The following is a 9,714-nucleotide window of genomic DNA, read 5'->3' as shown; positions in this document are numbered from 1 at the left end:
AATCCTCTCATGTGGGCGTGTAGATCTGCAAAATACACCCATCTACCAATACAGGGGGGGGGGCGGTGCTAGTAATTACAATGTATCCTCCCTCATTTCAACAACAGGTATCGCCATTGTCTTAACTATGTTTAAAAAATAAAACTGTTGAATTAAAATCACCTTCCTAACTTTGTTCCCCCTCGTAACTGTGTTTGCATTGCGGCTGGTACGAGGCTCTGTTTTATGTTTCGTCACTGAATAAATTAGATTTTTTTTTTTAATGAATGTGTTTATTGTTTTTTAAAGATTTCAGTTTGCATAACTGAGTTACTAGCACCACATGTGTCAATTCTACACATTAGTTGGTTGCAGAACATTGATGCAAAAGTGTTTCTGAAAGGCCAATAATGTGAACGAGGTTGGTTGGTCACTTGCCATCTTTAAAATAATTGTAATTGTAAAATTAAAGAATAGAACACAAACACCCACAGCAAACATTTCTTTCTTTTTTTCTTAATTTCAGTGCTTTCAAGACTTTAGCTTTCCTTTTCAGGAACTTTGAGGTGGAGTTCCTCTGTCAAAGAGGTTATGCAGCATATTTTGCAGAATGTGATTAAGTGGCTGCAAGACTCCCCAGATAAGGCAGCGCTCACCAACAGTTGCCGGTTATCTTAATCAGGGCCGCAGCCAGGAATTTTGGGGCCTGGGACAGGTCCTATGAGACGCTCCCCAGTCATTCAGCCCATCTTGCTCGTTTGGTTGTTAGTAGCTTATTGATGCCAGAATCTCATCAAGCAGCTTCTTGAAGGATCCCAGGGTGTCGGCTTCAACAACATTACTGGGGAGTTGGTTCCAGACCCTCACAATTCTCTGTGTAAAAAAGTGCCTCCTATTTTCTGTTCTGAATGCCCCTTTATCTAATTTCTATTTGTGACCCCTGGTCCTTGTTTCTTTTTTCAGGTCGAAAAAGTCCTCTGGGTCGACACTGTTAATACCACTTAGAATTTTGAATGCTTCAATCAGATCTTGTTGACCTTTTTTTATAGCTTCCCCACATTGTCTAGATGAAGACATTTCTGAGTCAACATAAACTCCTAGGTCTTTTTCATAGATTCCTTCTTCAATTTCAGTATCTCCCATATGATATTTATAATGCACATTTTTATTGCCTGTGTGCAGTACCTTACACTTTTCTCTATTAAATGTCATTTGCCATGTGTCTGCCCAGTTCTGAATGCTGATAGACTCCAACAGAATGTTGACGGACTGCACGAGGATCGCTGCTGTGTATTATGATCTAGTACAGGTGTAGTACGCTCAAAACTACTAGTCACTTTCAAAACACTCAGGTCACGTTCATAGCACTCTACTAGTCACTTTCTATGCTCAAAACACTCTCAAGTACTTTCAAAACACTCTCAAGCTCAAAACACTTTACTGTACATTAAGTTAAAAGCATTTACATATATGTTTACAGTTATGTTATTACATTTGTATTTCCCCAAACGTTTTTCAGCTAAAGCTAACTGAAAAATACCAAAATGAACTATATACACGTGTCACAAAGACGGCCGGAGTGGGTGACGTCCGACCAGATACAGGAAAATAAACAAAGAGAGAGGTGGAGTTTGATGGAGCTGAGCGAATGGTCTCAATCAGCATTTAATGAATGAACAGACAGACAGAAAATAAACGGTTGTAACAATACAAAAACAGGACACGGCACATTCGCCAAAATAAATAGACAAACAAAACGGACTACACAGACAAACACGATGAGCTTCTATTTTTCTTACAATTATCACAATTACCTCCGTCTCCAATCCCGTTCTCCACTCACCGAACACACAACCCCGAGAGGGTGAAAACATGCTGCTTTTATGCAGCTGTACCGAGACTCGACTGCTAATCAATCATTCAATTGGAGTTGCGGTACAACTGCACGTGAATTAATAAAGTGCAATTCCCCGACGGGCTCCCGAGTGGCGCATCCAGTAAAGGCGCTCCTCGCAGGATGTGCTCTATAGCCTGGAGATCGCTGGTTCGAATCCAGGCTATGTCACAGCTGACCGTGACCGAGAGTTCCTAGGGGGCGGCGCACAATTGGCTGAGCGCTGCCCGTGTAGGGAGGGCTTAGGTCGGCAGGGGAATCCACGGCTCACCGCGCATCAGCGACCCCTGTGGCCGATAGGGTGCCTGTGGCTCTGCCAGATCTGTGTTGTCCTGTGGCACTATAGGTCTGGTAGCATTGCTGTGGATCTGCAGTGCGAAAAATGACGGCTTGGAAGGAGCACGTTTCGGAGGACTCTGTTTCCTGAGTCGGCGGGGGGGTTGCGAGCGGTGAGCCGGGGATACAGATAATAATTGGGCATGCTAAATTGGGGTGAAAACCGGGGTAAAAATAATTGGCGACGACTAAATTTATAAAAGAAAAGAAAAAAAAAAAAAAAAAAAAAGTGCAATTCCCCGTGCTCACATATTATTACTTTTTACCTGACAGTGGGGCAAATCTCTCCTCCCACTGTACCACTGGCGTGCTGACGTGCTGACAGCTCCCAGACTGACTCCTTCAGCCGGGGCAAGTCCAGCAGCGGAAAAGCTGCTGGGGTTGGTGGTCTCCAGACCTCCCCCAAGATCTCCGGCAGCGAAACTGCTGTGGGGGAAGGTGGTCTCCTGACCTCTCCCCCCTTTATAGCCGGCAGCTCCCTCTGGGGGGACTCCAGCCCCCAGAACTCCTGCAGCAAAACTGCTGTGGGGGAAGGTGGACTCCTGACCTCTCCCCCCTTTTTCATAGCCAGCAGCTCCCTCTGGTGGGGCTCCAGCCACACTGACCCCTGCGGCCAAGCAGAGCTGACTGCAACCCCTGGCGAAGCAGTTCCAGTGACCCCAGGCGATGTGGAGTGGCTGGCAACCCCAGGCGATGCGATGCGGCTGGCAACCCCAGGCGATGCGATGCGGCTGGCAACCCCAGGCGATGCGGAGCGGCTGGCAACCCCAGGCGATGCGATGCGGCTGGCAACCCCAGGCGATGCGGAGCGGCTGGCAACCCCAGCAGATGCCAGGCAGGCATCCTTGGGCGAAGCGAGGCAGGCATCCTTGGGCGAAGCGAAGCAGGGAGTCAGGACAAGCTGGGGTGCAGGTTTTGGCCCTCTTCTCGGCCACTGCGGCCAGGCGGTTCTTCCCCATGCTTTCCTCAGCAGCCTATGCAAGGGCTGCTAAGGACCACCAGCATCTAGTCCTGGTCCTTCTGGTGAAGGGAGAGGCAGCTCCTGCTCCTCTCCCCCTGATGGTGATGGAGGCAGAGGCAGCTCCCGCTCCTCTCCTCGTGATGGTGGGGAAAGTGATACCAGCAGGCATTCATCCTCTGCTGGTGGGGGAAGTGATACCAGCAGGCATTCATCCTCTGCTGGTGGGGGAAGTGATACCAGCAGGTATTCATCCTCTGCTGGTGGGGGAAGTGATACCAGCAGGCATTCATCCTCTGCTGGTGGAAAGGGACCCAGCAGGCATTCACCCTCTGCTGGTGGACGGGAACCCAGCAGGCATTCACCCTCTGCTGGTGGACAGGGACCCAGCAGGCATTCACCCTCTGCTGGTGGAGGTGGCGGAGGCAGAGGCAGCTCCTGCTGCACTGCTCCTGGCGGTGGAGGTGGCGGAGGCGTGTAGTGTCCTGCCGGTGAAGGTGGCGGAGGCCCTCAAACAAACCAAAATAACATGCCTAGCTCTTTTCCGGGCCTAACTGACTTTCTTCTTTGTCCCTCACTACACAGAGAAACAAACAAACAAACAAACAAACAAACACGGCTTGAGTCTGTAGTCAAGTATTTCCCCCATTCACCAACAGGGTAGTATGGATTTGTGTAAGGTGAGTGGAGACTCAGTCGCGCCACGTGCGCTTCAGTCATTCAGTTCTTTTCTTGCTTTTCCCTATTTCAGTTCCCTCTTCATTCCTTTTACTTCAGGTCCGAGCGGTTTGCCCCCAGGTGAGTATCAGGACACTTTGGGTGGAACCGCTCCAAAAGGTCAGACGCTTCCTACATGGCCGAGATGTCCGATCAAAAACTCCCGGGTGTGAAGAGGGCGGAATTTCTGGTTTCCCCACAGAAATAGTGTTCAACAAATAAAGTTTTTTTTGTATGTTGTTTGTTTTTTACGTTTCTCACGAGTGTGTGGTTACTTTTATAATAAATTACAGAGTCACATGTCTTCAGGCTTACCCCTCACTCTCAGGTTCCCTATTTGGCTGGTAATATAATTATTTGTTTGATTTTCCCCTACTTTAGCAAATTAACCTCGGCGATTTTACTCACCCACAGATTTAACTATAAACGTAATTCCATAGACAACGGCAGTCCTGAATCACACACCCCTTTCAAGCTTGTAACAGGTTTTGGTATTCCAGTATTAATCCAAGCGATCTGGAGTCTGTTCCCTGTGGCAACATCCCACGAACTGCCTTGACTCTCTCAGCTTGCTTCCTTATATACCCAGGAGTCCCCGCCCATCCTGTCTCTGCCGCGGAGGATCCTGGGACATGTAGTTTTTACTCTCAGACGGCCATTTCTTAAAGTGATGAATGCTGTCAAACGATAAAAAAAAATTATCTCGATTAATTGTGCGATTAAAAAAATGAATCTATATTAAATCACACTTTTAATCACATTTTTAAACAGCAAGAGAATACAACTTTAATTAAAGCTATGTTTAGGAAAACCCCAAATCCCCCTTTAAATAAACTTGTTTTTTTTTTTAGAAAGAGTTCATTATGAAGTAAAAACCTCTCAAGAAAGGACCATCCCAGCTCTTTTCCAAGTTGCTCTTTATTAGGATGCATAGAAAGATGTATTTTTTACCACTTTAAATATATTGGTTTCAGTAGCGATACAGAATACAGGGTATACCATGCTCAATTTACTTTTGATCACAAATGTTTGCATTGTCAAACCCCCCCCATTCACTTTATACATGCAGATCTTGCTTATATCTCATGTAAACACAGCAGACACACTTTAATTCGTGCAGATAGGGACCGAAGTGTGCCAGAATAAGTGAAAAACACAGATTAGTATGCATAAAAATATATCCCTGTGCCGACAGCCAACAAAGTGACATTACACGCCTACCAGTATATTATATCCATTGTTCAGGGGCGGAGGAAGCTGGTTTAAGAAAGTCACTGATGTTGCTTTGAGTTTTTAATTTGTAACCACTTTCTAACACAGAATGCCAGGCGAGAGTTAAGTCTGCTTTCTGATCACTTGTCACTGGTTTCCAAAGCAGTGACAGTCATGGGGTTTCAGTGCGGGTCAATTTACACGTGAAATGGCGATGCGCGTGCACGTTTGGGAGAATTCCTCGTGTAAATCAGGTTTGTGGTTGAAAAAAACGACCAAAGAGAGGGATAGGGTAAATCTCATTTACTCGTGTGAATGAAGAAACACATGGGAAATTCCACACCCAGTTTGACATGGAAACCCAATTTCACGTTTAAATGTTAACGAGCGTGTTTATTCTTAACTATAAATATTGCAAAGCGGAGGGGGTGGGGGTCACGTGATGCAGCCGACCATGAAGGACGTGTTTCTGTGAGCTCTGTTGTTGGGGATCCTTGTCTGAATTAATTCTACAATTATACTCGACATCCACTGTTTAAATGGTGTAATATAACATGAGTAGCCTAAAGTTTCATGGCACACTGCAATTTGCGAAGAAATAAAAGATCCACAGCAAAAAATAAATCTCGTTCTCCAGCACATGTACAGGCCGCATCATCCCCGCTGAAAACTACCATGGAAGAGCAGGATCGGATAACTCTAGAAGCGCTGTGGAAAGCAATTAAACAATCGAAATCAGATTTATTCCAACATATTGACACCAAAACAGCAGACATACAAATTAAACTGACACACATACAAGGCTCGCTTTCAACTCTGGCAGAACAGGTAGCGGAGGTTGAAAACAGAGTAAGCTCCAACGAAGACAACCTACAAGACGCTGCAGGCTGAATTACACGTCTGGAGAAAGAAATATCGTCTCTTAAAGACAAAATAGGAGAACAGAAGAAGAAGATCAAACATTCGCCTTGTCAGTCTTCCGGAAGGCTCCGAGGGGCGAGACACAGTAGATTTCGTTGCCTAACTAATACCTCAGCTGGTGGGACAAGACCACTTTAAAGATCCCCTCATTATAGAGAGAGCGCCCAAGCCAGCGAATGCGGATAGACCGAGATCCATCATCATGAAACTTTTAAATTTCAGAGACAAAGAAAGAATCCTCCACTTAGCCAGAGAGATAGGTGAGCTTTACTACAACGGCAAAAGGATCTTTCTCTTTCCAGATTTCAGCATTGAGGAAGCTTAACGGAAAGGGACTGAAATATGCATTGATGTACCCGGCTAAACTCAGGGTGGAGTACAAGGCACGAAGAGGTTCTTCATTTCACCACATGAAGCTGAAAAATGTGTTCGGGGGATGGAAAAGAACTGACAACCTGAGGGGGTATAGCCGAAGATTTTCTCCCTGACGTTTGTTTTTTAAATAGCAGACTTTTGTGTTGGACTGGAGTTGGACTCATTCAGCTATGTTGCCACGATCAGCAGATAAGTAACCCAAGACAAGAGACACTCACACTGCTGTTTTTTTTTACTTAGCTTTACTATACTTCTAAAGTATAATTCTTGGACACTTAGAATATTAGAATATTGTGTTTATTTTGTATTTACTTCTTCCTCTGCCGCTACACTAACTACGCAGGTGAGTAATTTAAGTGTGGAGGGAGGTCTATCTAGATAAATTCACTCTAATATGAGCAACCTTAAATTATGCTGTAAAATATGAAAAAGCAGCCATTGTCCCTAATGGTAAGATTATTATTTGGTAGTGAATCTCGAGTTGGAATATAATGAGTGAGAAACAAGAGACATGCTTTTGCAACTGGTGGATGGTTTGAATGTAAACTCCAATAGCATCGGGTTATATAGTTAAGAAGGAGACACACTTCTTTCTTCTTAGTGTTACTATTACTCTGAACTGTGCTGAAATGATTCAGATCCAAGTCGCTTTGTAGTACAGCATTGGAATTGGAAGCATTTATTTTAAGCAGACTTGGTCCCCAGCAGGAATGAAAGCAGGGTTGTTTAGTTTAAATGCGGAGGGTATGTTGGGAACTAATAACTATTATTTGCTCTCTGCCCATACGGAAAGAACACATATTTTCAATATTATAAATATAGTCATTGTACACTGTTTTATATGTTACCTATATGCAGCACATATCCGTATATTTATGTAAAAAAAAAAAGCAAACTGTGAACATATATGTTTAAAAATATGATGTAACTTGATTTGTATGCCATAAATATATTCTACACATTTATTTACAAAAATGTGAGTTATTGCACTTATTCCAAATAAAAACAATGAAAATAAGAAAATTACAATATTTTTGATGTTTATTAAGTAAATGAAAGTATCAGTATTTTTATCACACACCACATTTTCATAACTCGTGTAAAATCACATCTGCTAATCTAAAAAGCATATATCAAATACATACAGGTTACATAAGATACAAGATACCTTAGTTACACAAGACACAATTAAAGCTACCTTAACACCAACATAATTTAATGTTAACATTTTACTAAAGATCAATCCTCAATAACTATGAGATTTTCTATCAGTTGCTCCAATCTTTTGGGGCATATTTTCAACCTGTTTACTCTAGTCTTTAACTCTAATTATAAATGTCTGCTAATTTATCTAAACTAAAACCACCTAATATAATTTTGTTCAAATACGTTATTTGGTTTATTCTTTAATTTGTCAATTTTTAGACATGTTTACAGAGCAAGTACTTTTTCAAACCTGACTTTTTGTAACTCACATTTTCATCTACACAAAAGAAGCCCTGCTGCTTTCACCACAGACTGCATCCCCCATTGCAATTGTTACATAACAGTAATCCTTGAGAATAAAAAATGCTGCACATAATTTACTGCAACACATTTACAAAAAAAGAACATTCTATACCCCAACAAAAATAGTAACCCTGTCAGGTGTGGCAGAAATACCTGGGTTACGCATTGTGAACAGTTACTGTATTTTGGATTGTTACTGTTTCATTCATCTAGATGACAAAGATGGAAATAAGACTCCCACTGCACAGCAGTTGGAGCCATTTTGTGTTTTATGAGCTGCAGACTCTTGTTTTTTCTGCTTCTTCAGTACAGTTTATACAAGGACCTGCAGTCAGTAAAACCTAAAATGGACCAAACAAGTATGCATTAGGGGTCTTATTTCCACCTCTGATCAGATGTATAATTATATTTTATTATATCTCCAGTTTGAACATATTTTCATGAAATGACACAAATTGAAACTAGTTGAAACCTATCTGCACAGTTCAAAACGGTTTGGCTGTTTGCAAACAAAAGCAACAGTTTGGCCAGGTATATATACAAAAACACACTTCTGCTGTATAACACAACTGTCCACTGCAACAAGATGGCCCAACTCAGGAGAAACTGGGAAAATGTGACTTAATCCTATGTTTAGTGCATTATCAGAACATATTTTAAAATTCCTGTTCTGAAAGAACCTTCCTAATGCATAGCATTTTCTGCCGCAGCCACGATCCAAAATTACAAATGTTTCTATTGAGAAAAAAGAAGAATCTTTCAATATAACAGTATAGCCGTTTCTCTTCTTTGCCTTTCTGTATAGTTTTGTGTGAACAATTTCTTTTCCAATAACAATTCTGTCATTATAAGTTGCAATTATTGTTGGATCCACTTCATTAACAAAGCTGTGCAGTGCAAGATAAGGCTCCCTTTTAAGAACTCTCTGACAAGATCGTCCCAAAGCAGCTCCACCTTCAATTTCCTCAGCAAGCTTAATCTTTCTGTTTGTGCCTATGAAGTAGTTGAGTAACTCCCCTTTAGGTGTCCCAGCCATTTCAGTAGCATGCAAAGGCAAAGCCTTTTCAATCAGAAATTTCTTACAAATTTGCAAAGGCACTCCCTGTGTTCCTTTAATCATCTTGAGTAAACAGCCATTGTAGAATTCATATAAAAAAGCTGAATGTGCCCATAATGGACCCCAGTCTTTGACACTTTTCACCAGATGTAACAGTAAATGTACATTGTAGCTCACATGCTGAACTCCATAGAGTTTTTCGAGTAAAAAAACAAACCGAACTAGTACATCACCACAGTAGTCAAGCTGGTTCGTAAAAATGCTTTTACCAAGCATAATTGAAACTGCCTCTACTAGTAAACACCAATGATTAAAGTACTTTTGAGGTTGAATTCCTTTAAGTACTGGAACACTATAAAAAATCAACCATGCATACCATTCATGGGCTTTCCAATATTTACGCAATGTTACTGAACGTGGCACCCGAGATATGTTACAAGGAGGTTTAATAGATAGAAGTCTAAAATCTAGGTTGTCTATGTGAGCTGCCAAGTAATATCTTTCTGTGTGATACTGTGAATCCAACCATAGGGCCATCATTTGTCTCACTACACCTAGGAGCACACAATGCATGTAGTCTGGTACAAAGTTCTCCACAATATCAAATTTTGGTATGTTGTACAGAACACTTGGACCTTTCACACCACAGATTGGTTGTTGAGAGTCTAGTGCTTGTTCAGCACATTCAACTGTTTCTATGTAGTTCCTCAAAGTAGATTCTCTCCGATAAGGATATACACGGACAAATCCTCTACC

This window comes from Acipenser ruthenus, chromosome 42 (assembly GCF_902713425.1).
Source record: "Acipenser ruthenus chromosome 42, fAciRut3.2 maternal haplotype, whole genome shotgun sequence".
In the NCBI taxonomy this organism is placed as follows: domain Eukaryota; kingdom Metazoa; phylum Chordata; class Actinopteri; order Acipenseriformes; family Acipenseridae; genus Acipenser; species Acipenser ruthenus.
The sequence above is the reverse complement of the archived record's forward strand: the minus strand, read 5'-3'. Positions refer to the sequence as shown.